The 26730-nt window shown below is 36.9% G+C and overlaps 1 pseudogene; it reads right to left on the reverse strand.

Annotated features, from left to right (window-relative positions):
- Positions 1-534: 534 nt before the first annotated feature.
- The window catches only part of LOC124985774 (cytochrome P450 2C31-like), a 195416-nt pseudogene continuing 169220 nt past the window's right edge, over positions 535-26730 (reverse strand).

The following is a 26730-nucleotide window of genomic DNA, read 5'->3' on the forward strand; positions in this document are numbered from 1 at the left end:
TGATTACACAAATGGTATGCCTTTACTCCATGTACAAACAGAGAAGCAACATGTATCCCATTTGTTTACAATAAAAAAAGGAAACTATGGTATATATACACAATGATATACGATTCAGCCATAAGAAGAATATCATTATGGCATTCGCAAATAATTGGCTGGAACTGGAGAATATCAAGCTAAGTGAAATAAGCCAAGCCCAAAAACCAAAGGCCGAATGTTTTCCCTGGTAAGTGGAGAATGACATATAATGGGGTTGGGGGGGAATGGGGAGTGAGAGAAGAATGGGGGAATTTAAGATTATGTAGAAGGAAATGAGAGGGAGGGGGTATGAACAATGGTGGCATGAGACAGACATCATTACCCTATGTACATGCATGATCACACAATGGTATGAATCTACATTGTGTACAACCATAGAAATGAAATGATGTATCCCATTTGTGTACAACGAATCAAAATGCAGTCTGTAAAAAATTAAAAGATAAATTAAAAAAAAGAATTGAACTTCTAGGAACTCCTGAGAATCTCTGCAGGATCAGGAAGCAGAATCAGTGGGTGTAGCCTCCAAAAACCACTGAGGAAAAAGCCTAACAGTCCAGAATAAGAGTAGCACCTCTGGCCTCATAGAAATATGAGCCCCGAATAACCTCCATGCAAAGGCCTCCCTCTTTTCACTTGACTCCTGATGCACAGGTGAAAACAGAGTTTGCTTGCCTGCTAAGAAAGTCATGAAGTAGTCACTCTTCTTAAAGTTGTCACTTGCATCCAGAAAGTGGGTGGGGTCAAACTTCTCTAGGCTGGGAAACACTTTGCCACCATGCCCGCCGCACCATGGGGGTATCATCTGAGCACAGGTTCCGGAAGTACTGCTGCAATTCTGCCTTGACAGCACTGGACACTCGCGGGTAGCAGACGGAGAAGAGGCCACAAGCCGAGGTGCGGGAGGTGAACCAGTCGCCTCCCGCCAGCTGCTTCACCAGCGGCACGAAGTGGGCCTCCAGGTCTGAGGGTGAGTGCTCATGTGAAATGGCCCGCAAGGGTTCCACCGCCTTGTCCCGCACCACCGTCTCCTCCACTGTGGCCAGTGACTCTAGGGGTGGCAGCCAGCAGTGCACGTACTCTGGGCCTCCCACCAGATTGGTAAAGGTCCCCAACTGCTCCGCCAGGGCCAAGAGGACCTCATCCTCATCATAAATGGTCTCTGTAAGGAAGGGCAGGAGCTTGCTTCAGGTCCTCTCGACCCGAGGGCCAAGGCAATGGTGGACAGCTTCTTAATGCTGTTGAGGCGAAGCTGAACATCCTGGTTGTGAAGTTCATCTATGAGCACTGCAATGGGGTAGAGTGAATCATCACCTCCCATCTTGGCTCGGTCCTGTTCCTCAGCATTATCAATTTAATGCTAGCCAAGGAATCTGTTTCAAAATAATATGTATTATTTTTTTTGTGTGTGTGTTAATCCTCCCCTGTGTTCAGTACTTAAAATAGCAGCCTTGTTGACAATACTGTGTCACATTGCCTTCTTAGTACAAAACCTTGGCTTTCACATTGGAATCACTTGCACTCTTTCCTGCATTATATTTGGGTAGCTGATGTATCACCAATCTGTCTTCAACTTTGAGGGACACTTCAGTTTGTATTTTCCTATTTATTGCTGTGCTTTTTCCCTTGGCCAAGTAGCAATGTCCTCCCACTGGATCACAATAATGCTGGCACATCCATTATTGTGCACTGTGATCCCTTGTAGGTTTGGCTGCCCTAATAGCTTTTTCACAATTTCAACTCCATAATGGGTTTGTAGGCCAGATTGAGTCCATATAAATTTTCAAGAGAAGAGGAGAATTGCAGACCCCTGATTCAGGCTTATAACATCTAACATGAAATGTCCCTCATCTTCCAATTTCTATTAATGAAGTTTCTGCTCCTCTGAAAATAAGACAAAATCTAGTTATTAATAAGTTAAACACGTACTGGTTTTATTTACCTCAAATACAAGTAGTCTCATTGTTCATTTCAACAAAGTAAGAATGTCAGAGAGGGGGATCAATAATTTTATATTTTATGAAAAATAATACCTTAGATTTTACTCTTCAGGAGTTCCAGTGGTGCAACACACATGAAACATTCTTTCTATCCCATCTCTGGATTCCAGTGACATGAAAATATATGAATGAGAACTGGTCCATTTTTAAGGTCTGAGGGGAGAACAATAGTAAGCACCCAACAGTTTTTAAAATAACAAGTTTCAGGCCAGTTGCTGAGTCTGCCCAGCCCCTCCCCCACCACAGAGGAACCCTGTGCCTGCCCCCTGTGCTGACTCAGCGCACCTTCACTAGGGCTCCCCAGCTTCTTTGGAGTCTGGTGCAGGCATTTTGAATTACTCCTGAGGGCGTGACCATCATCATTGGAAGGGCAGCTCCCTTCCTGAGACAACTACTATAAGAACCCAGAAACCACTCAGGACACAGGAACTCACATAAGAGGGTTTATTAAGCAAACAGACAGAGTGTCTCCCTGCAGGGTAAGAGAAAATGAGAGGAAAAGAGAGAGAGAGAGAGGGCGTGCATGAGAGAGAGAGAGTGAAAAGTCAGGAGGAGAGAGCATGAAAGTGAGTAGGAGAGAGAAAACATGGCAGGGGAGATATTCTTTGTTTTTTTGTTTTTTTTTTTTAGGTGCTGGGGATCGAACCCAGGGCCTTGTGCTTACAAGGCAAGCACTCTACCGACTGAGCTATCCCCCCAGCCCCGGGAGATATTCTTAAGCAATTGAATTCCGTGGGTTAACAGGGGACCAGTAATGCAGAAGGATACTTTCAAGCTGACTGATGAATAAATAGCTAGCTAGGATGTTCACAGACTGACAAGAAGTTGGGAGGTGAGGAAATGACTGCAGCATAAAAGGCGGGGGAGCAGCTTTATATTATATTCCCCCATTTATGTTTTTATAAGAAGATATTTTGTTATTCAGTTCTTTCCCCCCTTATCTCTCCTTCCTGCCTACATGACTAGCCCTGGTTTTGCAGGTGAGATGTAAAAAGTCCATTCTCCCAGGTGCAGTCTCCAACTTCCAGACTTCCAGAGGCAGATGGTTTTCATGGACTTCATTTCCTCGATTTGACTGATCCCCTATTTCTACACTAACTGCTTGTCCCCAATTCTGGGCTTCATCCCCCCCTCTAGTTTTAGGAACTCCTTACTGCTATCGGGAAAGGGGGATGATGACCACTTTGGCTGCTTCAAGCTGGAAGGGGGCAGTGTGGGGCAAGTGGTTTGGAGTTCCCTTTTTAGAAATTGGGACAATGAGGGGTCCATGGAAGAAGTCTGGTTGGGGAAGAGCAGGTTTTAAAGGCATCTGGAGGTGGGTGCTTCTATGAGAGAAGAACAAAAAGACATGAGTACTGAAATGAAATTAGTATAAGATAAATGTTGCAGAATCTGGAATATGTCAATGAATATCATGAAGATGACAGAAGTCAATGATCCCTCACCAGGGAGTGGAAGAACTGAGAAGTTGTTCTCACAACAAGGCCTAGCAAAGACTGGAGAGGACAAGGCCTTTATTTGGGAACTTTAACATTGTCCAGGTTATCAGGAATGTAAACACAACATTTAGTAGAGATCTCTATATTTCTGTTACTAGCAAACATAGATTAAGCCCACCTGTGTCTGTAGGCCTTAAACTGACTAAAAACTTCTGACTCTGGCAGTTTCTCTTGATAGTTATCAGGCACATTTGCCTAAGAATCTCTCTTTTGTAGCTTCCAGTCTTTATTCTAGTGGGCTAACACAAGTGTATATTTTAAGCTACATTTAATTATTGTTTCTTTTAAATGCCCAAGAATGGCTGTATTTTGGTTTTAACTGTTTTACTAGGTGTCTAAGATCAAGTTGGTCAAAGTGACCTGTTCCTGTCTTTTAAAGAGTCAGCTGAGTTCCCACAGGGGTCACTCATAGAGAACTTAAGAACAGCTTCTTAGCTCAGTTAGTGTCATTCATTAGGCAGGGTCTCCTTGATGAGGTGGCTTCCCTTGGAAGCATCAGGGATGTCTCCCTTTTCCAATGACCCTCCTCTGAAACAGGTGCACTGATTGGCTTTTATCCTCTAGTGGTCTCATCAAACTCCCTGATGGGGAGGACGTGTGACCCAGAGTTGCAAAGCTCCCTGGGTTCAGGCTGACTTTGAGGGCAAGATACTGATTTTTTTTCTTGGCCTCTGTATTTAATTTCAATCTCTAAATTTGATTTTAACCATCCAGCAAGCTAGTCTCACCAGTCATAAAGTAAGAGTGCTGGGCTTTAACTTCAATGTCTATGACTTTATGGTTATTTACCCCCTTTTATCTAATTGGGGTGTACATTATCTGTCCTATAGGTGATGTCTTACTCTTTCAAGTTAATTTATGGTGTTTGTTCTTGAAGCAGTACTTTTGCAAAATATTAATCAGGCAAGAGTTAGAGTTTACAAGGAACATACAAAATGGAATAACCAACAGTAAAACATTCAGTCTGTGCAATAGCTATCTTGAATTTTGGCTGAGTTATTCATTATATCCCCTGTTTGAGATCACAGTAATCTTTACAACAAACATCAAACTTTTGAACACAACTTTAAATGAGTTAAAGTCTGACTTACTTTGGAGCATTCTAACATGCAGGGTGAGGCAGAGCCTTATCTCAGGTAAGGTGGGGCTCTTCACAAATCTTAGGTAAAATGTTCTAATCCTGAAACTAATTTTTGCCTCTTTTGCCATGACCAGCATGACCAAATTCTCAAGTTCAGTGAGGGGCAAAGGAGTATTAGAAAATAAAGGTTTATAAACACAGATTTTGAAGATTAAGCTGAGATCAGATGGAGCTCTGTTATCTGATGGAAATGCAGATCTAAAGAGTTATGTCAGCAATCTTTATTTATGTATGTCTTATTATTAGGTTAAAGGCTATGTAAGCATTATTTTTTGTTTTCAGGAAAGTTACAGAGACTAGGACATCTACAGAACACAATTTAACATTATATCTAAAACATGAATTAAAGAAAGACTGAGAGAGCTTTTAACTTTCCTTTTGTGTGGCAAAGTGGCAAAATGCTTTCATGTTTCATGATATTGACCTTTAAACAAATCAGGCTCTCACTAACTTTTAGAAATGCATTTACATTTAACATTTTTTTTTATCTCAGTGTGAAAAGTAACAAATTTTACATATACCCTATTGAAGACAGGTTTTATAATAGAATATTAAATGATAGAAATAAATCCCCAATAACATTTACTTTTCTTATAAGTTTAAAATTACTATTAAAGACAAGTTTAATTTGGAGAATAGCAGCTTGATAAATTTTCTGCTTTAAAGGCTTGTATACCTGGAAAATATGAACACATTTAATATTCAAAGAATGACCATTCCACAATTATCACCAAATTTAGTTTTTAAAGAAAATTTAGACTCTGTAACATAGTACAATACTTTAACAATTGTCATTTAACCATAATTGTATAAACCCCAATTTTTAAGACTAGTTGTTCTAAAGAATAGAACTTAACAGACATATTAAGAGTAGATTTTACCAACCTATGAAAACACCAATAATGTTTAAGTGTGTTACTCCGTGGAATTTAAGGAGTTGAGAGTACTTGATGTTATTTAATAATTAGCACGTTAACTTTGTAAATTAATCAGGTGTCTCTAACAAACACATTTGAGTAATCCCATACATGTCAACTCTAATTCACTTATCTTATTGTAAAAAAAACCCAAGATATCAGACAAGTACGCTAAACAGCATTTGCCTTCTCTTTCCTGTTGAAGAAAAGTCCTAGAAAAAATTGATGTTAGCCATTTTATAAACATCAACATTTTATGAGTTTGACCACCTAGAGACTTATGAGTTAGTTTTAAAGACATTTTACTTTTATTAGTTTACCTAATTTAAATTGAACTTTTTAAAATCATGTGAATTAAAAGTATTTGAATCCATTTTTAAAATTTTAATTTTATGCATGCTTATATTTAGTTGCACACAAACACATAACACAAAAGCAAAGGCCTTGTAATGTTTATCTCCATTGCAATGTAACAGATGTTCAAAAATAACTCTAGAGTTGGATAAAAAGAACTGACCAAAAAATCATTAACCTAGGTATGTAGGACCAAAATTGTGAGCTCAAAAATATAGCATTTAAGAAAAACAAGAGTTCTAGAATAAAAATGATAATGGTCATTACTTGTAGCATGAGAGAGTGAGAAAGAGAAGGGCAGAGAGAAGGATGAGAGGGAGAGATAGAGTTTTCTGTGTTGCAGCCCAAGAGAAATTTAAAATGTTTACACTATTTTTTTCTTTTCCTGGGTTTGAGACTGGTCTCCCACTGTGCCTTCTGGCTTCCTCCATTTACATTTCAATTTAAGTCTTGACTGAGATCTAAAAGGAGCTGAGACAACAGGTTCTAGCAGAAACTTGATGCCTAGGACATTTTAACGCTTTTTCCTGGTTAGTAATCAATTCAGGTTGGATGCAGAAAATTGTGAAACATTATCTTCCACTACTTTTGAGGAATGGAGCTGCTATATCATCTCCTTATTGCAACATGTCACTGACTTTTGGGCTGGTTACTCCCTCCACACCAGCCACCTCCCGTAGGGAGGACTAGAATATGTATGCAAGACCTCGTGGCAGGAGGACTAGGTGGGCTAGGTGGGCTGGGCAGGGGAATGGAAGCAGAAACAGAATGGGGTAAAGGAGATGGAGAAGCAGGGACCAGAGGGGGCCTCTGTCACGGCGGACTGGTATCAGAGTGGTTTGTTAGTTGAGTCAAAGTTGAAGAAGAAGGAGGGATTAAGAGGGGGAGAAGAAGCCAAAAGGAGGTGTTTGAGTTGGCAGAGCCAAGAAGCACAAGAACGAAAAGACTTGAAGATAAGGAATCCCTTTACATCTGCCTGCTTGTTCACAGGAGCTGTGTGCCATTACATGGCCATTTTAGATTGATTATCTAAAGGGTACACAAACAAATAAGTTTTGATGACTTTAAACAGGGGGTCAGGCGAAAGTTTCCCAGGGGTGAATCTGCTGGAATGGAGGACCCAGATCCCATGGTGGAGACCAATAAACAGCCAAGTCTGTGCCCTGGTGTCCCGAGTCAGAGACTAGTCGACTGGAGATGAGAAGGCAGCACATGGATGGTGTCATCACACAAGCATCAAAGTGGGCTGGGCAAAAACTGAGAGAGTTGAGGACCTGACATCAGGATTTTTGAGAGAGAGTGAGAGAATCTCCACCATAAAATCAGGAACCCACGTGGCAGATAAGACCAACTAAGGGGGCCAACCTTAACTATAAAAGTCATGGCTGGGGGTACCCCCACCCCTCAGTCACCTCGAGGGCACTGGACACTCAATGGTCGCTTCTCAGGTTGGCAGAGGATTGTTTAAGTTGACCTAGGGGAACCTACCTAGGGAACTCACCAATCTGAAGTCCAGTGATGAATGCAGAGCAGAGCACCTGGGTGAAAGGAAGGTGAGGCTGTGTCTGGGGGGCACTGGGATATCAGATGGGGTTCCACTTGCTTAAGAGACAGTGGAAGAGCCCATCTGAGTCATGGCACCAGTGTAAGAACCCAGAAACCACTCAGGACATGGGAACTCACATAAGAGGGTTTATTAAGCAAACAGACAGTATATTGCCCTGCAGAGTAAGAGAAAATGAGAGGAAAAGAGAGAGAGAGAGAGAGAGAGCGTGCATGAGAGAGAGAGAGTGAAAAGTCAGGAGGAGAGAGCATGAAAGTGAGTAGGAGAGAGGAAACATGGCAGGGGAGATATTTTTAAGCAGTTGAATTTTGCAGGTTAACAGGGGCTCAGTAATGGAGAAGGATACTTGCAAGCTGACTGATGAACCAATAGCTAGCTAGGATGTTCACAAATGACAAGAAGTTGGGAGGTGGGGAAAGGACTGCAGTGTAAAGGGTGGGGGAGCAGCTTTATATTATAACTACAGGAGACTGGAGGCCCTTTGGTAGGTACCTCTATTTACTCACTTACATCCTACACCCTTCCTCATCTTCTTCATTCACAACTAGAAATACTGTAAATAGTAATTGAACTCATCCTGTTTATTACAATAATGTTAAATTCTTTATAGGGGTTATTTGGTTCAGGGCTGCATTTTCTCTGTATTGGGTGTTGCTATTGTTGATCTCCTCTTCAAAGGAGAGGTACTGGAAAACTGCAAAGTCACAATAAGCCTGCAGGGGGGAAATTTCAGTACCTCTGATCTTCACTGCTAGAGGGGAATGTACAGAAACAATAAGAAAAGACAGAAAAAGAAAGTGTCCCTAACAACCAAGATGCTATTTTGATTGAATCCAATGACAGCATGGCAGTAGAAATGACAGAAAAAGAGTTTAGAATCTGCGTAATTAAAATAATCTGTGAAGCAAAAGACGAGATAAGAGAGGAAATGCAGGCAATACATGATCATTCCAGTAAACAGTTAAAAGAGCAAATGCAGGAAGCAAAACAGCACTTCAATAAAGAGAGATTCTTAAAAAAAAAACAAAAAAAACAGAAATACTTGAAATGAAAGAAACAATAAACCAAATTAAAAACTCAAGAGAAAGAACCACCAACAGAATACATCTCATGGAAGGCAGAATCTCAGACAATGAAGACAAAGTATTTAATCTTGAAAATAAAGTTGAACAAACTGAGAAGATGTTAAGAAGTCATGAATGGAACCTCCAAGAATTATGGGATATCATGAAAAGACTAAGTTTAAGAATTACTGGAAGTGGGGAAGGCATAGAGATACAAACCAAAGGCATGAACAACCTGCTCAATGAAATAATATCAGAAAATTTCCCAAACCTGAAAAATGAAATGGAAAATCAAGTACAAGAGGCTTACAGAAAACCAGGTGCACAAAATTACAATAGATCCACACCAAGACACATTATAATGAAAATGCCTCACATACAAGATAAAGGTAGGATTTTAAAGGCTGCAAGAGAAAAGTGTCAGATTACATATAAGGGGAAACCAATATGGATATCAGCAGATTTCTCAGCCCAGACTCTAAAAGCAAGAAGGGCCTGGAACAACATATTTCAAGCTCTGAAAGAACACGAATGCCAACCAAGAATCCTATACCCAGCAAAACTAACCTTCAGATTTGATGATGAAATAAAATCTTTTCACAATAAACAAAAGTTAAAAGAATTTACAAAGCCTGCACTACAGAATATTCTCAACAAAATATTTCATGAGGATGAAGTGAAAAACAACAATACAAGTCAGCAAAGGGAGAACTACTCTAAAGGAAAAGCCAATCAAAGGAGAAACCAAGTCAAGTTAAAAACCAAAAATAAACCAAAATGACCAGGAATACAAATCATATCACAATAATAACCCTGAATGTTAATGGCCTAAACTCAATAATCAAAAGACATAGACAGGTAGACTGGATTAAAAAGAAAGACCCAACAATATGTTGCCTTCAAGAGACTCATCTCATAAAAAAAGACATCCACAGAGTAAAGGTGAAAGAATGGGCAAAAACATACCATGCACATGGACCCAGTAAAAAATCAGGGGTCTCCATCCTCATATCAGATAAAGTGGACTTCAAATCTAAGTTAGTCAGAAGGGATAAAGAAGGACATTTCATACTGCTTAAGGGAAGAATAAAACAGCAAGATGTAACAATTTTAAATATTTATGCCCCCCAAAATTGAGCATCTATGTATATCAAACAAACACTTCTCAATTTTAAGAATCAAATAGACCAAAACACTTTTATAGTGGTGGACTTTAATGCACTGCTCTCACCACTGGATAGATCCTCCAAATGAAAACTGAACAAAGAAACTATAGAACTAAATAATTCAATCAATGATATAGACTTAATGGATATTTACAGAGTATTTCATCCATCACTGAGTGAATATACTTTCTTCTCAGCAGCTCAAGGATCCTTCTCCAAAATAGACCATATGATATGCCACAAAGAAGCCATTAGTAAATACAAAAAATTGAGATCCTACTCTGTATCCTATCCTATCAAACCATAATGGAATGCAATTAGAAATAAACAACAAAGTAACAAACAAAAACTAGTCCTATACCTGGAGACTAAATAATATGCTATTGAATGATGCAATGATAACAGAAGACATCAGGGCAGAAATAAAAAAAATTCTTACAGGGAAATGAGAACAATGACACAACATATCAAAACATCTGGGACACTCTGAAAATAGTACTAAGAGGAAAGTTCACTGCATTGAGCTCATACATTAAAAAAATAAAAGTCAACAACTAAATGACCTAACGTTACATCTCAAAGCCCTAGAAAAAGAAGAACAGATCAACACCCAAAATAGTAGAAGACAGGAAATAATTAAAATCAGAGCTGAAATCAATGAAATTGAAACAAGAGAAACAATTCGAAATATTGACAAAACCAAGTTTCCAAGAAATGAAAATGAAAAATGACTTTAGTTTTCTCACTAGGAAACAATATTTATGTAGTTAGCATTGTTTAAACACTCCATGTTAGTATAAACAAAATTATAGTCTAATATATTCTGGTAAATGGTTGAAGGGAAGCCTCTTTGTGTGTGTGTGTGTGTGTGTGTGTGTGTGCGTGTTTGTGTGTGTGTGTGTTTGAATCTATTTGTAGAAGCATATTTCTATTTGGTGTATTAAGAGATGAAAATTCTTATCTTCCATAACACAAAACCAATAAAAATTGTCTAAAAATTGACAAATAAGAAACCCCCATTGTTTAGAAATATGAACCTGAAATTTCAGAAAGTTTTTGAAGCAGCTGATCAAATGCTCAGCATGACCACATGCTGAATGTGAGAGTGTGATGGGGGCACCATTGCAAATTGCTCACACAAACAAAACCAACATAGATCTATTGGTTCATTATCATTTAATTTTTAATACCATGGATTATTTATTTTTATAAATTTAAAATCTGATTCCTATTTCTTTCTATAAGGATCCTAACTTATTAACATAAGTATCTTGTTCATTTTTCTAAACTTTTAATTCTATTTATGTTGATTATCATGGATGAAGATGTTTAGGTATTTGTTTATGGTTTGCAAAACATAGTTCATAGAAGAGTAATATGTATCTATATTTTGGCAACTCTATATGTATAGGTGTGTCATTTCCATTTACAGTGTTTGGCATCCTTCATCATTCTCCATGTAGCACTTTGTTGCTATGACAAACATGACATGTTCTGCTTGTCCTGTTGTTTCTCATGTGTGTCCTACCATTAAGTGTGCAGAAAGAGGTTGATCATGTAATTGGCAGACACTGGACTCTCTGCATGCAGGACAGGAGCCACAAGCCCTACTTGAATGCTGTGTTGCATGAGATTGGAGATACCTCATTCCCACTGGCTGTCCCATGCAGTAACCTCTGATGTTAAATTCAGAAACAACCACATTCCCAGGGTAGGAATGAGGCTATGCTACACTACAACACTCTCAGTGTTCCCTAATGCACACCATTATTCCAAACTTTTACTGCATGAGATAAAACTGTTAAAACCTTACCAACCTTACTTTTGTCTACATTATGGATTTTGTGTTGTTTCCACTTTTGGCTATAAATTTTTATAACAGGAGCTTGTATCTGGTGAGACTTCCATGTGTGTTCTGCCATTTCATTATTATTTTAGGACTTCTTAGGTGTTTATACTTCCAAAGTATGTTTCTCATTCAGTTTATCAATTTCCCCAGTGAACCATCTGGTGACAGTAAATATGTTCATGCATTTGGAAAGAATTGATCTCTTAAACCAATGATTTTGCCTACTCATGAATAAGGTGGTTTCTAATGGTTTTGGTTTCCTGTTATTTTCTGTGTAATGTTATGTTTTGATGCAGTGGCTTTTAAGTTTTCTCTTAGGACTTACCTGGATGATACATTTTTGTTATTATAATTTTTACAAGGCTTTGATCATTTCTCTGTACCTGGTGTATGGAAATATGATTGATATAATCGTTTTGTTGATTTCATGTTTATAATGCTTGTGAAATTTACTGTTCATTGTCAATGATTATCTGTAGATATGTTTGGAATTTAAAGGTTCATTATCCTGCTATCAGAAGTATATTTTCATTTATTATTTTCTAATTCTCATGTCTTAATTTCCCTTTATGGCATTGTTTCACTGGCTAGGATTTATAGCATAACACTGAACAGAATTGGTGATAAATGCACCCTTATTTCATTTCTGATCTGCAGGAAGGAATGGAGGATTAACATATCAATGTTGATAATGATGTTTGAAATAGATTTTAGAAGATATTCTTATCGGATTAAGAAAGTTTGCTCTCTTTTATGTGATTTTTGGTTGTGTGTGTGTACAAATTTATTGAATATATTCTCAAATTTATTGAATATATATTATTGAATAATGTATTTATTATTATGATTGTATATATTGGCTGTAGTTTCCTCATTAAATATACATATTTTAAGTATATATAACAATTGAATTTGATCCTCTCAGCATTATCCATGACAACTCTACAATCCTAAGGTAGTTTGCTTTATAATTTTTCTGCCTCAAAATCTTCTCGTTATATTATTGATGTCAAGATAAAGCTTAAAATTAAGTTATAAATGTTCCTGATGTGGGTCTTCTTACATTTCTTCCATCTGTGACTACTTTGTGGTGTCTTTGAGATGTGAAGTAATTTTTGTTAAGTTTCATATGTTATACACGAAACAAATGCAGACTTTCAGTTGGTGTTTATCTCCTTTCAGAAAGTATTGATCCTTCTCCCTGGGCAGTCAGAATGATGTCACACTTGTGGCCCTGATTCAGAATTGGAGATGATATGAACCAGTCACAGGTAGAATATAGGCACTAAATTATCTTTCTGACATTCTCTTGTCACTGGAATACTGCAAACAATTTTTGTCTCACAGCTTTGGGGTGCTTTCTGACACATGATACCTGGTGTTTAATTGGCTGGGGTCAAGTGCACCCTAGATGGTTACTGTACATTTATGTACATTTATGTACTGTACATTTATGTGCATTTATGGTTAAGTACATTTAGATGTAGTTGGAATGCATCTTAACAACATAGGGATATATTTTCAAATTAATACTAGAGAATTAATTTCACAGATCATTGCATGCGTAAGTATCTGTAAGGTTATTTTCATTTTTGATGATGAAAATTTAAACTCGATTACTAATATAGGATCTACAATAAATGTAAATATTGGTGTACCATTGGATTGAATCTACATTTTGGTAGAAGTTAATTAATACATCAATGCAGGTTTGAAATGAAACTACTACAACCTGCCTTCACTATAGCGTGTATGCCACTGAACTTGTCTGAAATGAAATTTTTCTTAAAAAAAGAAAAGAAAAGAAAAGTGAGTAATTCATGCCTTCCTCATCAGGTAATATAAACTCATTTCCAAGTGCTTCAGAGGACTGGATATCTTTCTGGGATTGGTTGGAACTTATGTGGTGCCTCCCTGGATCTACTAGATTAATACTTTGTACATGATTAGGAGTATATGCCAATGTTGGTGCACTTCCTTTGATCATGATACATTCTTAATAATGGATTAGAATAGTGGGACTTTAATTTTTGACATGACACATTTCTTCTAAATTAAGAAATATAGAGTGTAAAATGTTTCTGTTTTTCATTTATATACATCCACAGAGCTTTCAAAGATCTGCCCTAGAAGGTAAAACTCGTTAAGGCTCTCTTCACCTATGAGGAGAATGGATCTCACTTTACAACCTGATTGTCTTCTGGGTAGTGTTGCACATACTCCAGGCTCAAGTGTGGAAATAGAAGTCTCCAGTAGCAGAGAACAGCACCAATAGCCTGCTACTCAGTCAGGGAATCAGATGAATAATCAGTCCATTGTGATGCAATAGAACTAGTGTCCTGTGAGAGAGGGGAGCACAGAACACTGGGGTAGAGGGAGGTCTGCATGAGAAGATGCCAGGTTTGCACCCTCTCATTCCCCACTATGAAACAAAGAATGGAGAAGCAACACTATCATAGTATAAATGACAGCTGAGCTGCCTCAAAAGGGACAGAATGGAAGAGAAGAAAAGGCAGAGCATTTGAGGAGGAAATGTATCACAGGAAGAGGATATTTGTTCTCAATCAGGATTGTCCGAAATACTGCTAAAAATCATGGAGACAACAGGCTCGGTAGCACATGCCTATAATCCCTGGGAGGCTGAGACAGGAGGATCCTGAATTCAAAGTCAGTCTCAGCAATGGTGAGGAGCTAAGCAACTCAATGAGATCCTGTCTCTAAATAAAATACAAAATAGGGCTGTGGATGTGGCTCAGTGGTTTAGTGCTCTTGAGTTCAATTCCCAGTACCTCCACCCACAAAACAAAACAAAACAAAATAAACCATGGAGTCATGGAAACATGCAGGATATGCCAGGATACCCTGAAATAATCACAGAGCACTTCTTCCAGTGATGAGCATGTGTCTTGCAAACTGCATCACCATGGCTGCATTGTGTGTGCTGAACCTGGCCATGGAGTCTCCGTCCTTGATTCTGTCACTTCAATGCCTGCTGGCATTGTAGATACTACAATTACAAGGACAGAGACCTCTCTTCAAATCCACGTTTTTACACAACAGAAAGATAAACAAATAAATGGAAATAAGTGTGTACAGATGATCTATGCATCAATGAGAACATGAATGTTATGTTGAGGAAAACTAATGATGGCAAGATTTTATTGTTTGAGAGAATCACAAAGAGTGGAAAGAGGAAATTCGACCTGGGTAGTGAGGATGTGTAAGAAAAGAGCATTGCAGACAAAAGGAACTGTATGATACAACACTGTAAGTTATTGCTCTGTTGCAGATGGATAAAAAGTAGGTATAATTAGTACTGTGGATAGGGAGGGGGTGAAAAATAGTGAAATATATGTAAATATGTATTTTTTAAAAGATGAAATGTTAGATAGTAGTCTGTCATCCTTTACCCTTATACCTATCTGACTGTCTTTCCATACATTTCTTCATCCTTCCATTCATCCAATCATTCACCACCAATTACTGTGTATTTTCTTAGAATTCCACTCATCATCATGTCAGAGTTACACATAAAGAGTAATTATTGTCTTTGTTTTTTTCTCCTCTGGAAAACAGATGTGTGGAAGGGGGCCTAGTACTCATGGAACTTTCTTTATTCTTAACCAGTATTGTATAGCACTTTGACCTGAAATCTCTGGCTAAGGAATCTGATACCAAATCATTTGCCAATGCATTGGCTTCTCTGCCACACAGGTACCTGACTGTCTGGCTGCTTCTGGGTTGTCATCGACAGTCCTGTCCTCTGCGACACCGTTGATATACTTTCCCTACTAGGTATACCTTCTCTGCCTTCTTCTCACATTTCCCCATTCCCACAGGATCCAGACAACACCCTGTGTTCATTTTAAAGTATTTTCTGGGTCACTGTACAAAGACATGCTATTCCCTGTGTCCTGGTACACTAGCATGGGTGACCCCAAGTGCCAAAGTTTACCCAATGTTGAGTTGTTCATGTGTCCTTCAGGTCCAACAGCAAAATGATTAAGATGTGATAATACAGGGCATTTCTCCTCCAGATGATCTCAATAATAATCATGATTAATTACTGGTTTCAATCCAACTTTCAATTTTGGTAGATAATTCAGGTAATTGGATCCCAAAAGGACATGCTGGCCCTCAAAATGATAAGCATAGAGTGTAGAAAGGGGAAGTGTTAGAGAATCTCTTTGGCAGGACAGGGTGTAGCCAAGAGGTAGAACACTTGCTTAGCATGTGTGAGGCTTGCAATCAGTAGCCAGCATGGAAAAGAAAAGAGAAAAAATATACACAGCAAAAACAGTTCTTTGGATGAGTGTCACCTACACTTACCAGATATATAGATTTTAAACAGAAATAGCATCAGGCAACTGCAAACCATAGTAGGATACTGAGGAGATTAATCATGTGTGTGTGTGGGGGGACAAACATTAACATTACAATTCATGCCCCTGTTTTGTGTGTTAACATGAAAATAAATGAAAATTTGGGATAGTCTCTGTACTTCATGTTTCCAACTCAAAACCAAGTATGAATTTGTTCTAAGCATACATTGAGCTTTAGTCGTCCCTCCCCAACAGAACAAATTCTCTGAAAGCTTGAGCTTTCCTATTATTTTTCTAGCTTCCACACATTGTTTTACATTCAAAAGAAATGTGATGGCAATTTGTTGCTATGCCTCTGAAGTCATTAGTCTCATTTCATCTCCAGAACACACACAATTGACCTTCTATTTCATATCTAATTCTACTTATTTTCACTTCCTTCTGTGCAGAAATGTATGAAAGGAGAGGGTCACACACTACCCTTTCTGACCTCATCTCCCAGAGGAAATCACTTGGTCAGGTGTTTTAAGGTAATGCACTAGTGCCCAGATGCACAACTCTAACTGTGCCTATGTGCATCCTCAGTGTTTCAGGTCCAAGGCCTATACTCAATTCCTTTCCCCTCCCCCATGCAGGGGCATCTCTTCCTGCCACTTGGCTTAGAGTTGGGGTTGGGGGTGATGCAGGCAATTCTTTCCTTCTTAACTTCTTTAATGTGCCATTTTATTGTTCTAAACTTAGGCACTAAAGACTCATCTGGCTTTTTTATCTCCTGTGAAAGTGATTTGTTGCATGACTAGGTAGTCTTTCTCTGTGTGCACAATGTTTATATCGCTCATGTTTAAAAAAACCAAAACTAGGAACAATCAAAATTATCCAACTCCTTATAAGTATATAAAAAATTCCAGGTATACTTTGTAATGGAATACTACTCAGCAATAAAAGGGAATGAACTGCTAATACATGCCAAGGAAAAGGAATCTAAACCATATTCTTCTACATACAAAAAAGATACATGAAAATATAAGAGACCAGTAGGGTATAGGGAGGGATTCAGGGGGAGGAAGAGGAGAGGGGAGGGCAAAGGAAGGTCCTGGGAAATGAAATTTATGAAATTATGTTATCTGCATTATGAATTGTCCACAATGAAGCATACTTTCTGTAAAATTTTTATACACCGATAAAAATTTTAAAAAGAAATTTGGATCTATATAAGAAGAGTGTTAGAGAAGGAGTGAATGAAGTTAAAACAGATAAAATATTTGATTCTGTAGTGTTCTATGTCATAGTCTATCATATGACATTCTTGATAAGTCAGACCATAGGTACAAAAAGCAGATCCATGGTTGCCAGGACCTGGAGGTGAGAAGGATGATTGGTTGAATAGGAGGACAAAGAAACTTTATGTGGTAATGAAAATATTATATAGATATCATATACATTGACACAGTATTTCACTATGCTGCTTAGGCTGGGCACAAACAATCCTGCTTCAGCCTCCTTTGTAGCAGGGCTCACAATTGTACACCATCATATAAAATATTTTATTTCTTGATTGTTGTGTGGTTGTATCACTGCATATATTTGTCACAACTCATTGGAATATACACATAAAAGAGTTTTATGTCTGGAAATGTAGCTCAGTGGTAGAGTGCTTGCCTAGCATACACAAGACCCGGGTGTGATTGCCAGCACTGAAAATTATTTTACACTACTTTACTTAGAACCCCATTAAAAATAGAACAAGGTATTGTTAAAAATGAACATAAGGTGGAAAGCAAGTCTCCCTCTCACTTTAGCACAGAACCCAGTTTGGACTTTTCAGACACATCTGTCATCACCATTTAGTGGTATATCTCTCCAGGGAATATGGTCCTTCATAATTACTGTATGCACATAAGGCAAATAAACCTGAATGCAGATTTATGCAATTTGTTACTTTGCTCTTTTTGTTCACCCAAATTAACATTTTAATTTAACAGCATTTTAATCTTTTATTTAACAAAACAATGCAAATATTGCCCTGTGTTGACACATATATCCACACTATTTGTGCTAAATAATATGAATGCATTATTACCTTCCTGATAAGTTTTAGGCAATTCGTAAAATTTCTTTGTGACAAGCAACTATGAAGTGAGAATATAGTGGAAATTTCTGTTTGCACATGGGATATATACCAAAAATTAGAATTTTCATATCATAGAATATGCAATTTCTATTTTTCTTTCTTTTTCTTTATTTCTTTTTTTCTATTTTAAACACCAGGAATTGAATTGCGGGTGCTTAACCACTGAACCACATGCCCAGCACCAGCTATTTTTAATTTCTTATTATTTGAAACAGAATCTTGCTAAGTTGCTAGGGCATCACTAAGCTGTTGAGGTTGGCTTTGAATTTGTGATCCTCCTCCCTCTGTTTCCCAAACTGCTGCAATTACAGGTATGCACTACTGCGCCTGGCTTACATTTTTATTCTAAAAGATACTGCCAAATTGTTCTTCAATTGCATGTACCAGTTTAGAATCCTGCCAGCAGCATGTGAAAGTGCTAATTTATACATATCCTCACCAACAAAATGTTTTCTCAGTCTTTGACTGAATCAATGATGTGGGCAAAATGCTATCTCCTAATATTAGCTTTTATTTTGCAGATACTACCTGGTTGAATTCTTACAGCATCATAATATAAATAATGTATTATCAACAGTGTGCAAATGAGAAAGCCAAGACTCAAAGGGATCACAGTACCCAAAATGACAAGCGTGTCAGAGCCAGAGTTGATACTGAAGTCCTCTGGACCCCTGGATAAGACAAAATTTTAGAATAAGGTAAACATTTCTAAGTGGCTGCCTGAATTTTTGTTTTCTGGATAGAGCTGAGAGAAAGCAGTACCTGATTTATTTAGAAGAGACAAAGGGGAAGTACTCTTTCACACAAGTGACACTTCTTTCACCCTCTTCCCTACGTATGTGACAGTGATCCTAATGCTTCATTTTCCAGGCTGAGAAATCAGAACTCCCCAACACAAAAGAGGCATGCTCTTACTGCAGTAATTACCACCAACACTTTCACATCTCAGAGGAAGCCATCCTTCTCAAAATGTTTCATCAACCATTTCAAGATTGTGTGTGTGTGTGTCAGAAGAGGGCAGTTTTATTGTGTCCTACCTTTCTGATTCAGTCCTTAAGTGTGAAATCGGTCTCAGAGGTGCAATTGCTGCATTGTCAGACTGTTTAACATTTTAGAAAGGCTTTATGCACTGTAGATATTTATAATACTCTCAGTTTGGTAATGGAAGATAGAACATAGAATCAAATGCAATGGATATTTTTAGAAAGATTAATGAATAATGCATAGAAAGTGGAATAAAAAAGAATATCAATGATTCACTCCAATTAAATTCAGTTTTGGTCACTCGATGAGACAGTCCCAAAACCATTTTTTGTTTTCAGAGCTTTTGGTGGTGGAAGATGACTTTTTAAAAAATGTATTCATGGTTTGATAATGTACTGCATGTATACAATGCATAATGATCAAATCAGGGTAGGTAGCATTTTCATCACCTTAGTTTTTTCTTTGAACTTCTCTCTTCTGGTCATTTATAAGATATATAATAAATTTAATAACTAAAGTTCTCCTAGTATGCTGAAAACCATTAGGAATTATTGCCACTATCTAATTATTGCCACTATATTTTGTTGCCCCTCATCCAAAACTGATGAAAGATACTAAATCCTATTTGGAAATAACCTAAGACATTTGCTGTCCAAAACAAAGACCTCATGCCACACATTTAAATTTAAATTGGATAAAAATTAAATTAAAATTTTAAATAAATTTAAAAGTAACCACTGTATTGGGCAGCAGAGATACAGAACATTTCTATCATTCAGAAAATTCTATGGACAGGTCTAAGACTAGTAATTAGCAAATCACAACCCATTCAAACCCAGCCTATAATCTGTTCACATACAGCCTTTTATCTAGTAATTTTTAAATGGGAAAATAGATGTATTCTATGACAGAGATTATAAAAATGACTGTTCATAAATATTGGAACACACCTTTTTCACTCATTTATATATGATCTATGAGAACTTTTGTGTACATAGCAGAGACAAGAAGTGACAAGAGAGACCCTATTGCCTAAAAAACTAAAATATTTACTATCTGGCTCATCAGAAGAAGTTTGCCAACTTTATCTTAGACAATTATGTTCATGTCACTGACTGATTCAATGTTTGAGAGCAGAACTTCTTTTTATAATTCATATGGGGATCATTATAATATGCTATGCAGTGTTGCAATTCCTTTATTGGTTTGCACCATGCAGAAAGGAAAAACTCATTTGCTTGGGCTCTGGGCCTTCTATACTCCACAAAAACCAGGCATAACGTGATTCTTGCTTTTATTCTTTACAGAAAACAGAATGAAGTGGAAAATCTAACCATTGTATGAAATCTCTCATCATCACATCAAGGCCCAACACCTCTTAGGAAATTCCTCAATTTCCTCTTCTCCAGAAAATGAAAATAGTACTTCTAGCCATACTAAAATCATAGTTCTTTCTCTACCTTGAAAACACAACTTTTAGTACTATCATTTGTGAATTTCATTAGTAATATGTTCTACTTTAAGTGAAATGGAGGAGCTAGGAGCATACTGACCTGAAAGTCTAAATAAATATAGGAACTTAATGTCAGTTAGACTCATTGGAAAGCAGTTGAGATAAAATCAATTCACAGCTGGTGGAACCTCAGAGGTTGACTGTGGTCAATTTTCAATGGTGTTAGTCAATAACTCTGAGTCAGGGTAGGAAGTGTTATGGCATTCTGATTACCGAGTAGGGGAGGGAAGAATTCTTTCTGGAAGAAGATGAATATCATTTGAAACTGCAGTTTTTCTATATAACTGTGCTTAGGCAAATATTATTAGGCATTCCAAATACAATCTGAGAGGCCACAAAAAGAAGAGTGGGAGGAGAGAAAAATAATAAAAATAATCACAAAGTAGGAAATACGATCTGCTTTATTTTATGAGGCCAGCATTACATTGACAGAAATATGACAAAGCTCAAGAAGAAAAATTGGAGAATAATCTGTCAAAATATGAATAAAATTGCTGGGGAGTGATATTGGCCAAATTAGTGTTATATTGTGTGCAGTCACATATATGTGATAACAAATCTCATTAATATGTACAAGAGTAATGCGCCAATAAAGAATGTAGGAAGAGGAAAAAAATTCTTTAACAAGTTGCAGAAGATCAAGATCTGCTGTGTGTGCTCAGTTCACAATAGCCAGATTGTGGAACCAACCTAGATGTCCTTCAATTGATGAATGGATAAAGAAACTGTGGTATATATATACAATGGAATATTACTCAGCCATAAAGAAGGATAAATTTATGGCATTTGCAGGCAAATGGATGAAATTGGAGAATATCATGCTAAGTGAGATAAGCCAATCTCAAAAAACCAAAGGACGAATGATATCACTAATAAGTGGATGATGACACATAATGGGGGGTGGGAGGGGTTAGTGTTAGGGTTAGAGTTAGGGTTAGGGAGGGGGGCAAGAATGGAGGAAGGAAGGACTGTACAGAGGGAAAAGAGGGGTGGGAGGGGTGGGGGGGAAGAAAAAATAACAGAATGAATCAAACAACATTACCCTATGTAAATTTATGATTACACAAACAGAGAAACAACATGTATCCCATTTGTTTACAATAAAAAAAAGAAAAAAAAAGATCTGCTGTGTGTCTAAACTTACAATATGCATATTTAGTGGAGAAAGAGACCAAACTATATCACCATCAATGCATGATCAGTGGATGCAGAGAATCCATTTGATAAAAATGTACCTTAGTGGCAAACAGAATGATACATAATAAGAAAAAATCAAACAAATAAGAAAAAGGAAAACTTCCGTCATCTGATCAAGAATATCTGCCCAAAGGTACATAAACATTATACTCTGTAGTGTGATGTACAACTTTCACCTTCTGCTAGAGTAAAACAAAATAAAAGCATGCTCAACACACCACTTGTATTCAACACTGTGCTGAATTTCCCAACCAATGCAATAATGTAAGAAGCAGAAAGTAAGGTCACTAGAGTTGGAAAAGAATAAATAAAACCAATACTAACCAGATAGGGCAATGTAAATAAGAAATTCCAAGTGAATCTAAACATAAATTATCAATGATGAATAAAGTTAATAAGAATTCTGGATATAAAGTCATTAAAATAAAACTGTGACTATATGTCCATATGCCCAGAACAACAAAATGGAAAAGGCATTATTTAAATTGTACAATTTACTATGCCTTCTGAATTATTTATATTTCTAAATAAAGATCTTATTTGGTTTCTTGGTTTATATAATTGTAGAAAATTTCTTCCTGGTAACGAAGATTAAGATGGATCTCTACTCCATGTAAAATACAAACCCGAAAGAAATGTGCACCCACATCACTGCATGGGGCAGACTGCTTGGGAGGAGGTCTCTGTATCTGGATCTCATGCAGGACAGCCTCTGTAAAGGCATACTGCTCTTGTCCTGCATGCAGGGACTTTGGTGTCAGCCAATCACATGATTAATCTCTTCCTGGACTTTATCTGATAAGATATAAATAATGGAAAATATAAAAATAATACCTTTCTTAAAATAATTCCAGGTTATATGAAGCTTTGTGGGTGTATCCAAAAGGTATTAAAAATGTGACTCATATGCAACAAATACTTCTGGACATATAACAAGATTGAAATGATACTATCTATAACTATATCTATTTATCAATATTTATCAACAAATATTGATAGACATATATAATTACATACATATATTGTGAGTCATATACATTTTTGATTCTCCTGTAATCTATGTATTAAAATATATGCACAAACTTATATAAGCCTAACATACCAGCATATATATCAAATATAATTAGAAATGACAGTGTTTCAAAATATCGTTAACACAGAATTAAAGAATTATCATTGCAGAAAGAAAAACAGGAATAAACATTATTTATACCAAAATAATATGACATTATAAAATGAACTTCTACTGGATTTTTATACATGCATGTCTGTGTCTGTATGTGTGTGTGTCTTTGTTTATGAGTGTGTGGGTGATTTTTAGTGGGACCCTTTTCAATCTCTCATTCCTTAAAATTAGTCTTTTAGAATCATTCTAGAGGTCTTATGAATTACTCATATTTCTAAATAATGCTTTATTTTGGTTTCTTGATTTATATAATTGTAGAAAATTTCTAATGATTTCCAGGTAAGGAAGATTGAGATCAATCTCTACTCCATTTAAAATACAAACCCAAAGAAATAGGCACCCACATTCCTTACATACTTCCCCTCTCTACTGCTATATATTTGGATCACAATTTTTGATTGTATCAATGTACTCTGTTTACATGATTATGACCACATAACTAATGTTCACTCTGTAAGTGTATGTTTCATTCATTGCATCTGTTTAACCTACATTTTAATAACTTATACCAGTTCCTAATTTTCTAGTTGCTCATTTTATATTCTATACAAATTCTTAGGTTGATGTTTCAAACTCCTAGTAATAATATTCTAAATTTTGAACTTCAGATTCTCTCTTCTATTTTTCTTATCTTTCATTACACCTGATTTATCTACTTACTATGGGCATTGGTTTTTTTCCTAGGCCTGGGGAAAGACCTTTCCTTAAACTCCTCTCTTTATACCTGGGTCTACTGATTCCTGGGACTTGGGACTGCCTCTGCCTTGATTTCAAATTTGGATGGAGCATATCCTCTAGTAACTTTCTGTGTAAGTGAAAAGAGGAATAAATTTTGTAGCAAACATGGATCTAAAAATATGTTCCTTTTTGTTGATTTTTTTAGTTTTGTTGTTGTTTTGGGTTTGTTTGTTTGTTGGTTGGTTGGTTGGTTGGTTTTGGTGGGGGTTTTCATTTTTGTATTTTGTTTCCTCTTGTTTGTCCTGGGGATTGACCCAGAGGCCCTCTACCTCTGAGCCACCACCACAGCCCTTTTTTAAAAAATTTTTTAAATTTAAAAAAATTTTTTTACCACAACCCTTTTGTTTTTTTTGAGACAGGCTGGCCCAGGTTAGCCTTGAATTTGCTTAAACTTCCTGTTTCAACCTCCCAATAGTTGGGATTATAGGCTTGTGTCAGGACAACTGACTCTTTCATTTTCAGTTAACAAACAAAACAACAGTTGCTCTTTAGAACCCCGTTGCCCTCCTGATTCATAATGCTTTATATAAGACTAGATTTATTTCCAAGAGTTTATGTGATTTTTAACTTTACTTTGATGTTCTAAAATTGATTACAGAACTCTTAGCTTCAGTTTCCCTAGAGAATAAACCTCTCTTCCTATGAAATGAAAACACTTAAGTGCTCAAAGGAGTTGTAGAGGGCACCTGTACATTCATTCTGCTCTCTGTGTTTCAGAAATCTGTTCAAAGAGAAGTCTGTTGGTGCCACTTCTCTTTCCTGCTTTCTACATAAAATATAGACACACAATATATAGGTAAGAAAGAAATGATTTTGAGATTGCAAGATTTAAGCATGAAGATTAAAAACTAGAATATTAAGTACAATGTTTTAGTTCATTTTCTGTTGCTGTAACAGACTACCAGAAACTGGGTGATTTATATAGAATAAAGGTTTATTTTGTCCCAGCACCTGTCAACACTGTTACATTGTAAAACAACTTTCAACATGAATATTGGAGGGGACAAAGAAAATGCAACTGTAACATATGGTGAAGGAAAATGAAGGCACCTGAGTCTCTGATGTTTCTGGGCTATTGTACTAACTCTAATCTGATTCACCACAAATCTTCCTTTATGTAAGATAAATAAACCCTGTAATACAAAGCTGCTTCCCTGCTCTTTGCATCACAACCTAGCTTGTCAGTCTGAAAGCTGCTCTCCCCACCCTTTCTGCTGCAGACATTTTCCCCACCTCCCAACTACTTGTCAGTCTGTGAACATCCTAGTTAGCTATTGGTTCATCAGTCAGCTTGCAAGTATCCATCTCCATTATTGGTCCCCTGTTAGCCCGCGGAATTCAACTGCTTAAGGGTAGCTTACCCCGGTATCTTTCATGGTTTCTCTTCCCCGGACTCTCTTTCTTTCTCCTCCTCACTCTTCACACACTCTCTTATGTGCACCCTTTCTCTTTTCCTCTCATTTTCCCTCTTACCCAGCAGGGAGACACTCCATTTGCTTAATAAACTCCCTTATGTGATTTCCTATGTCCAGCGTGGTTTTTGCGGGATTTTCTTACAAACCCAGTATATAAACTCTTATAATTGAGTCTTCTCTTACTTGTAGATAAAGATGATCACAATTTTTAGAAATAGATAAATTAGGGTTATATCATGGAGGATAAAATAACTTAAATCAAGCTACCAAACTGCATACTGTAAGTGAGTAAATTGTATGGTATGTAAATTACACATCAATAAAGTTTATTTAAGGAAAAAAAAGAATATGCAGTTTTCTTCTCTGATAAAGAATTTACTTGAACTTAGGATTTCCCACACATTCATCTGGAACTAAAAAATATGCAAAAGCTAATATGGCAACACAGTGTAAAATACATTAAAAAATAGAAGGAATTATAATGACAGAATATATTCCAGATGTGAGGTGACAGGTAACATGGCTTAGGACAAAAGTACAAGAATGAATTCACCCAGAAATTCATCCTGCTTTTAGGATACCAATTGAACAAGGTATGACAAACATGAAGACAGAGTTTAGATATTAACTATTCATGTCGAATGAGGAGAGAGTAGGGATGATGCAGATTCTGAGAATAAGGGGATGACTCAGTAGCTCTCATACATTGGAAATTTAGAAACAGAAGTACATGATAAGAACAACCAATGTTGATTTAGGACTAGGGTATTATTTGACACAGATTTGACATCAACAAGGGTTAATTTTAAATAATGAGTATTGGAGATAAGAAAACATAGAATAACCCTAACACATAAATTACATATAAAATATGTAATTTCATAACCAATCCAAAGGATAGAATTCATTTTCCAGGGCTTATATAATATCCAGGTGGTCTATAGGATGTTCAATAATATGAATTTCAAAGAAGACACAAAAAGGAGCATATCTCACATCATGGAGTAAAGCATTTAGTATAGTTAAAATGGAAGTACTGAAAATAAGGAAAATGGAAGACCAGAGGAGCCCACAATATTGTGGCAGTTTCCTGAGGATGAATTAAATATCATTTCTACAGAAAAAACTCAGATAGGAAGACTATGGGAGATTTTCATAGAGTTAGCAGACAGGTGACTACCAGAAACATCAGGTTCTGCAGCAGAAAGGAATTAATAAAACCAACACACAAGAGTAGCATCCAGTGAGTGCTGGCTCAGTGGGGAAGGGGAAGCTTCCCTTCCATGAGACACATGAATCTGTCCTACCAAGTTTAAGAAAAGCAGACATCATTGTCCAACACAGTCACATTGTGAACAGAAAAGAAGTCAGATGACATGATCCTATTCTTAGAAGTACCCATCTCCCAACCACTAGAGAACAAAAAACAAGATTGGTAGAACCAATTTTAAAAATCATGAATATTGCAGGATACAAAATCAATGTACAAAAATCAATAGATTTTCTGTATTCTAAAAAATTAAATCTTCTGAGAAAGAATTCAGGAAAAAAATTCCATTCAAAATAGCCTCAAAATCTCAAAATGACTAAGAATAAATCTAACCAAGTAAGTGCAGATCTCTACACTGAAAATCATAGAATGCTAAAG

Source organism: Sciurus carolinensis, chromosome 5 (genome assembly GCF_902686445.1).
Source record: "Sciurus carolinensis chromosome 5, mSciCar1.2, whole genome shotgun sequence".
In the NCBI taxonomy this organism is placed as follows: Eukaryota; Metazoa; Chordata; class Mammalia; order Rodentia; family Sciuridae; genus Sciurus; species Sciurus carolinensis.